This window comes from Orcinus orca, chromosome 1 (assembly GCF_937001465.1).
Source record: "Orcinus orca chromosome 1, mOrcOrc1.1, whole genome shotgun sequence".
NCBI lineage: Eukaryota > Metazoa > Chordata > Mammalia > Artiodactyla > Delphinidae > Orcinus > Orcinus orca.
In genome coordinates, this window is record NC_064559.1 from 62,058,151 (window position 1) to 62,067,196 (window position 9,046).

Here is a 9,046-nt window from a genome sequence, read left to right on the forward strand (position 1 = left end):
AGGTGGATTTAAGCAGGTAGAAGAAAGAATCAGTGGATTTAAATATAAGACAATGGAAATTATCAATGCTGGGAAACAAAGAAAAAAAGATTGAAGAAAAGTGAACGCAGTCTAAGGAACCTTTCCAATACCAGCAAATACACTGACATATGCTTTGTGGGTATCCCAGAAGGAAAAGAGAGAAAGGGAAAGAGAAAATATTTGAAAAAATAATGGCTGAGAACTTCCCAAATTTCATGAAATACATGATTATAAACATCCAAGAAGCCCAACAAACTCCAAGTAAAGTGAATTCAAAGAAACCCACACCAAACTTTCAAAAGCCAAAAACAAAGAGCAAATATTGAAAGCAGCAAGAGAGAAGCTAATCATCACATACAGGGGATCCTCAATAATATCCTAGTATTATCCTAAGATTATTATCCTATTATTATCCTATTATCCTAAGAAATATATTTCTTATCAGAAACTTTGAAGGCCAGAAGACAGTAGGCCGATATATTCAAAGTGCTAAATGAAAGAAACTGCCAGCCAAGAGTCATATTCAGCAAAACTGTCCTTCAAAAGTGAGGAATAAATCAAAACACCCAGAGATAAACAAAAGCTGAGGGAGTTCATGACTACTAGACCTGCTCCACAAAAAATGCTCAAGAGAGTCCTGCAAGGTGGCATGAAAAGATACTAAACAATACCTCAAAGCCATATGGAAGAACAAAGATCTCAATAAAGGTAAATATCTAGGCAATTATGAAAACTAGTTTTATTGTAACAATGGTTTATAATTGTATTTTTGTTTTCTACACGATTTTAGAGACTAATACATTTAAAGAAAAAAAGCAATTATTAGTATAAGAGCTTGTATTATTATAACTTTGGTTTGTAGCTCCAAATTTTGTTTTCTACAGAACTTAGGAGACTAATGTGTTTAAAAGAATTATTAGTTTATGTTTTCAGGCACACAATGTATAACGGTGTAATTTTATGGCATCAGCAGCCAAAAGAGGTGACGACAAGAGCTGTAAAGGAACATAGTTTTTACATGTTACTGAAGATAAGCTGCTATACATTCAACTTAGGATGTTAAACATAATTCCCAAGGTAAACACAAAGAAAATAGCTATAGAAAAGCACCAAAGGAAACTGTGAAGGTTTTTAAATAATTCACTACTAAAAAATCAACTAAACACAAAAGACAAAAATGCAGGAAATGAGGGGCAAAAAAGTTGTAGGGCATATAGAAAACAAATAACACAATGACAAAAATAAGTTCCTCCTGATCAGTAATTACTTTAAATGTAAATAGATTAAACTCTCCAATCAAAAGACAAAAATTGGGGCTTCCCTGGTGGCGCAGTGGTTGAGAGTCCGCCTGCCGATGCAGGGGACATGGGTTCGTGCCCCGGTCCGAGAAGATCCCACATGCCGCGGAGTGGCTAGGCCCGTGAGCCATGGCCACTGAGCCTGCGTGTCTGGAGCCTGTGCTCCACAACGGGAGAGACCACAACAGTGAGAGGCCCGCGCACCGCAAAAAAAAAAAAAAAAGACAAAACTTGGCAGAATGGATAAACAAACATGGTCCAACTACATACTGTCTACAAGAGACTCACTTGAGAGCCAAAGACAAACAGGTCGAAAGTAAAAGGATGGAAAAAGATATTTCATGCAAATGGTAATAAAAAGAGAGGAGGAATGGCTATACTTATATCAGACAAAACAGACTTTAAGCAAAAAAGTTTACAAAAGACAAAGAAGTACATTATATATTAATGAAAGTTTCAATACAGCAAGAGATATAACTATTATAAACATTTATGCACACAATGACAGAACATCGAAATATACGAAGCAAAAACTGACAGAACTGAAGGGAGGAATAGGCAGTTCTACTGTTATAGTTGCAGACTTTAATACCCCACTTACAATAATGAATGGAACAACCAGACAGAAAGTAAGGAAACAGACGACCTAGCACAATAAACAAATGAGATTTAATAGACATACAGAACACTCCAACCAACAACAGCTTAAACATTCTTCTCAAATGCACATGAGACATTTTCCAAGATAGCCCATATGTTAGGCCATGAATTAAGTCTCAGTAGATTTTAAAAGATACATATATCATACAGAACATCTTCTCCGACCGCAAAGGAATTAAGTTAAAAATGAATAACATAAAGAATACTGGAAAATTCACAAAATTATGGAAATTAAACAACACAGTGTTAAACAACCAATGAATTAAAGAAGAAATCACAAGGGAAATTAGAAAATATTTAGAGATGAATGAAAATGAAAACACAACCAAAACATACCAAAATTTATGAGATGCCGCAAAGGCAGTCCTGGGGGAAATTTACAGCTATAAATGCTTACATTAAAAAACAAGAAACAGTACTTCCCTGGTGGTCTAGTGGTTAAGAATCTGCCTTCCAATGCAAGGGACACAGGTTCTATCCCTGGTTGGGGAACTAAGATCCCACATGCCGCAGGGCAACTAAGCCTGCATGCCACAACTACTGAGCCTGCACGCCACAACTACAGAGCCCACGTGTCACAACTACAGAGCCCACACGCTCTGAAGCCTGTGTGCCACAACTACAGAGCCTGCACACCACAACTAGAGACAGCCTGTGCACCGCAACTACTAAACCCACGTGCTCTGGAGCTCACGCGCCGCAACTACAGAGTCCGCTCACCACAACTACAGAGCCTGTATGCCACAACTAGAGAGAAGCCCACGTGCCACAATGAAGAGCCCACACGCAGCAACGAAAGATCCCGCATGTTGCAACTAAGACCCAACGCAGCCAAAAATGAAAGGAAGGGAGGGAGGGACGGAGGGAGGGACGGAGGAAGGAAGGAAGGAAGGAAGGAAGGAAGGAAGGAAGGAAGGAAGGAAGGATGGATGAAAGTAAGATCTAAAACCAAAAACCTAACTTTACAACTTAAGGAACTAGGGAAAAAAAGAACTAAACCCAAAGCTAGTAGTAGAAAAATACTAATAATAAATGTTAGAGCAGAGATAAATAAAATAGGGAATAGAAAAAAATCAATTAAACAAAACAGATCAACAAGATCTATGAAAAAAAAGAGCAACAAAAAGATCAACAACAAAAAAAGATCAATAAGATCAACAAACCTTTAGCCAAATGAACTAAGAAAACAAGAGAGACAACAGGAATTACTGAAATCAGATATGAAAGTGGGGGCATTACTACCAATCCTACAGAAATAAAAAGGACAAGAGAGTTCTATGAACAATTATATGCCAAAAAGTCAGATAACCTAGTTTTAAATGGACAAATTTCTAGACACACAACGTTTGGTAGTCCTTTACCAAGACTAAATTACAAAGAAATAGAAAATCTGAATAGACCTATAACTAGTAAGGAGGTTGAATCAGTAATCAAAAATATCTCCACAAAGAAAAGCCCTGGACATGATAGATTCACTGGAATTCTACCAAACATTTAAAGAAAAACTAATCCTTCACAAACTTTTCCAAAAATTGAAGAGGGAAGACTTCCTAACTCATTCTATGAGAACAAAGAAACCATTAAAAAAAACTAGAGGCCAATATCCCTTATGAACATTGATGCAAAAATCCACCCCCCCAAAAAGAAAAAACCAGCAAACTGAACTCAGCATGATATTGAAACACACACACACACACACGCGCGCACACACACACACACACACACACACACACACACACACAGAGGAATACTATTCAGCCATAAAAAAGAAGGAAACCCTGCCATTTATGACAACATGGTTGACCTTGAGGACATTATGCTAAGTGAAGTAAGTCAGACAGAGAAAGACAAATACCGTATTATCTCACTTATATGTGGAATCTTAAAAGACAAACAAACAACAACAAAAAATAAAACCTCACAGAAAAAGAGATCAGCTTTGGAGTTAACAGAGATAGCGGTTGGGAGGTATGAAAACTGGATGAATGTGGGTAAAAGTTACAAATTTCCAGTTATAAGATAAATAAGTGTTGGGGACGTAATGTACAACATGATAACTATAGTTAACACTGCTGTACTGGTGTATCTGAAAGTTGTTAAGAGAGTAAATCCTAAAAGTTCTCATCACAAAGGAAAAAATATATTTTTCTTCCTTTGATTTTTTTTTTGGATCTAAATGAGATGATACATGTTAACTCTACTTATTGTGGCAATTAATTCAAGATGTATATGTCAAGTCATTATGCTATATGCCTTAAACTTATACAGTACTGTTATGTCAATTGTATCTCAACAAAACTGAAAGAAAAAAACTCTGAAGAAAACCAAGGAAGTGACACTATAAAATCAGGATACTGGTCACCTTTGTGAAGGAGGAATACAAGAAGCAATAACTGGAAGGAAGCATAAGGGAACTTTGGGATGCTAACAACGTTCTATTTCTTGACCTGGGTGGTGGTTATACAATCATTTCATAATAATTCATTGAGCTATATATTTTTGTTTGTTTCATATTTTATTTTGTTTCTCTATGCATATTTTATCTTTTAATGTTTTAAATAAATTATAAAAAAGCTGATTGAATGGATAGTTAAATTCAAATTATAATTAACACATCTCTCTCAGTAATTTATAGAAGTAGACAAAATCAGTAAGGTTAGAACGTGAACAGCACTATCAACCAATCTGATCTAAACTGATAGCTATACAGCACTCCACACAGCCACTGCTTAATATACATGCTTTTCAAATATACAAGGAACATCCATCAAGATGGACTATATGCTGGGCCATAAAACAAGTCCCAATATATTTAAAGTCATGAAGATAATATAGAATATGTTCTCTGACTACAATGGAATTAAGTTATAAATCAATAACAGACATCCAGAAAATCTCCAATATTTGAAAATTAAACACACTTCTATATAATCAACAGGTCAAAGAAAAAAAATCATGGAGGAATAAGAAAATATACTGAACTGAATTAAAATGAAAATACAATGTATCAAGATTTGTGAGATGCAGCTAAAACAGTGCTTAGAGAGAAATTTATAGTATGAAATTATATTAGAAAAGAATGATCTAAAATCAATTATTTAAGCATCTAACTTAAAAAGCTGAAGACAGCCTCATCCACCAGAGGGCAGACAGCAGAAGCAAGGACTACAGTCCTGCAGCCTGTGGAATGGAAACCACAATCACAGAAAATTAGACAAAATGAAATGGCAGAGGTATATGTCCCAGATGAAGGAACAAGATAAAACCCCAGAAAAACAACTAAGTCAAGTGGAGATAGGCAACCTTCCAGAAAAAGAATTCAGAAGAATGATAGTGAAGATGATCCAGGATCTTGGAAAAAGAATGGAGGCAAGGATCAAGAAGATGCAAGAAATGTTTAACAAAGACCTAGAAGAACTAAAGAACAAACAAATAGAGATGAACAATAAAACAATAAAGTAACTGAAATGAAAAATATGCTAGAAGGAATCAATAGCAGAATAACTGAAGCAGAAGAACAGATAAGTGACCTGGAAGACAGAATGGTGGAAATCACTGCCATGGAACAGAATAAAGAAAAAAGAATGAAAAGAAATGAAGACAGTCTAAGAGACCTCTGGGACATTAAATGCACCAACATTCACAGTATAGGGGTCCCAGAGGAGAAGAGAGAGAGAAAGAACCTTAGAAAATATTCAAAGAGATAATTGCTGAAAACGTTCTTAACATGCGAAAGGAAACAGTCACCCAAGTCCAGGAAGCGCAGAGAGTCCCAAGCAGGATAAACCAAGAAGGTACATGCCAAGACACATAGTAATCAAACTGACAAAAAGTAAAGACAAAGAAAAATATTAAAAGGAACAAGGGAAAAACAACAAATAACATACAAGGGAACTCCCATAAGGTTAACAGCTGATTTCTCAGCAGAAACTCCGCAGGCCAGAAGGGAGTGGCATCATATATTTATGATGAAAGGGAAGATCCTACAACCAAGAATACTCAACCCAGCAGGCTCTCATTCAGATTGGATGGAGAAATAAAAAGCCTTACAGACAAGCAAAAGCTAAGAAAATTCAGCACCACCAGACCAGCTTTGCAACAAATGCTAAAGGAACTTCTCTAGGTGGGAGAGAGACCAGCAACTTAGAACAACCTTGTACATATATAGACTACTATATTAAAACCTCATGGGAACAGCAAACCCAAAAACTACAAGAGATACACATGCAAAAAAGAAAAAGCAACCCAAACACAACACTGAAGAGGATCATCAAACCACAAGAGAACAAAAGAGGAAGGGAAGAAAAAAGACCTACAAAAACAAACCCAAAACAATTAAGAAAAATGGCAACAGGAACATACATATTAATAATCACCTTAAATGTAAATGGATTAAATGCTCCAACCAAAAGACACAGACTGGCTGAATGGATACAAAAATAAAACCCATATATATGCTGTCTACAAGAGACCCACTTCAGCCCTAGGGACACATACAGACTGAAAGTGAGGGGATGGAAAAAAGGTATTCCATGCTAATGGAAATCAAAAGAAAGCTGGAGTAGCAATTCTCATATTAGACAAAATAGACTTTTAGATAAAGACTGTTATAAGAGACAAAGAGGGACATTACATAATGATCAAGGGATCAATCCAAGAAGAAGATATAACAATTGTAAACATATATGCACCAAACATAGGAGCACCTCAAATACATAAGGCAAGTACTAAAAGTCATAAAGGGAGAAATCAACAGTAACACAATAATAGTGCAGGACTTTAACACCCCACTTTCATCAATGGACAGATCATCCAGACAGAAAATCAATACAGAAACACAGGCCTTAAATGACACTCTAGGACCAGATAGACTTATACTTAATTGATATTTATAGAGCATTCCATCCAAAAGCAGCAGAATACACATTCTTCTCTTGTGCACATGGAACATTCTCCAGGCCTGACCAAATGCTGGGCCACAAAGCAAGCCTCAGTAAATTTAAGAAAATTGAAATCATATCAACCATCATTTCTGACCATAACACTATAAGATTAAAAATAATGAAAAAAAACTATAAAAATCACACACACGTGGAGACTAAACACTATGCTACTAAACAACCAATAGGTCACTGAAGAAATCGAACAGGAAATCAAAAAATTCCTAGAGACAAATGAAAACGAAAGCACAATGATCCAAAACCTATGGGATGCAACAAAAGCAGTTCTAAGAGGGAAGTTTATAGCAATACAAGCTTATCTTAGGAAACAAGAAAAATCTCAAATGAACAACCTAGCCTTACACCTAAAACAACTAGAGAAAGAAGAACAAGCAAAACCTAAAGTTAGTAGAAGGGAAAAAAGCATAAAGATCAGAGCAGAAATAAATGAAATAGAGACAAAGAAAACAATAGCAAAGATCAATGAAACTAAAAGCTGGTTCTTTAAAAAGATAAACAAAATTGATAAACCTTTAGCCAGCCTCATTAAGAAAAAAAGAGAGAGGACTCAAGTCAATAAAATGAAAAAGGAGAAGTTACAACTGACACCACAAATATACAAAGGAGCATAAGAGACTACTACAAGCAACTGTATGCCAATAAAATGGACAACCTGGAAGAAATGGGCAAATTCTTAAAAAGGTACACTCTCCCAAGACTGAACCAGGAAGAAGTAGAAAATATGAACAGACCAATCACAAGTACTGATATTGAAACTGTGGCTTCACAGGACAGTTCTATCAAATATTTAGAGAAGAGCTAACACCTATCCTTCTCAAACTTGTCCAAAAAAATTGCCGAGGAAGGAAAACTCCCAAACTCATTCTACAAGGCCACCATCACCCTGATACCATAAAAAAAGAAAACTACAGGCCAATATCACTGATGAACACAAAAATCCTCAACAAAATACTAGCAATCCGAATCCAACAATACATTAAAAGGATCATACAAATGATCAAGTGGGATTTATCCCAGGGATGCAAGAATTTTTCAGTATCTGCAAATCAATCAATGTGACACACCACATCAACAAATTAAAGAGTAAAAACCATATGATCATCTCAACAGATGCAGAAAAAGCTTTTGACAAAATTCAACACCAATTTATGATAAAAACTCTCCAGAAATGGGGCACAGAGCGAACCTACCTCAACATAATAAAGGCCATAGATGACAAACATACAGCTAACATCATACTCAATGGTGAAAAACTGAAAGCATTTCCTCTAAGATTAGGAACAAGACAAGGATGTCCACTCTCACCGCTATTATTCAACATAGTTTCGGAAGTCCTAGCCATGGCAATCAGAAAAGAAAAAGAAATAAAAGGAATACAGATTGGAAAAGAAGAAGTAAAACTGTCACTGTTTGCAGATGACATCATACTATACATAGATAATCCTAAAGAGGCCGCCAGAAAACTGATTACTAGAGCTAATCAATGAATTTGGTAAAGCTGCATGATACCAAAAAAATGCACAGAAATCTCTTGCATTCCTATACAGTAACAATGAAAGATCAGAAAGAGAAATTCAAAAAGCAATCCCATTTACCATCAAACCAAAAAGAATAAAATACCTAGGAATAAACTTACCTAAGGAGACAAAAGACCTGTACTCCGAAAACTATAAGATGCTGACAAAAGAAATTGAAGATAACGCAAACAGATGGAGAGATATATCATGTTCTTGGATGGGGAGAATCAACACTGTGAAAATGACTATACTACCCAGGGCAATCTACAGATTCAATGCAATCCCTATCAAACTACCAATGGCATTTTTCATGGAACTAGAACAAAAAATCTTAAAATCTGTATGGAGACACAAAAGATCCCAAATAGCCAAAGCAGTCTCGAGAAAGGAAAACGGAGCTGGAGGAATCAGGACTTCAGACTATACTACAAAGGTATAGTCATCAAAACAGTATGCTACTGGCACAAAAACAGAAATATAGATCAATGGAACAGGTTAGAAAGCCCAGAAATAAACCCATGCACCTATGGTCAATTAATCTACAATGAAGGAGGCAAGACTATACAATGGAGGAAAGACAGTCTCTTCA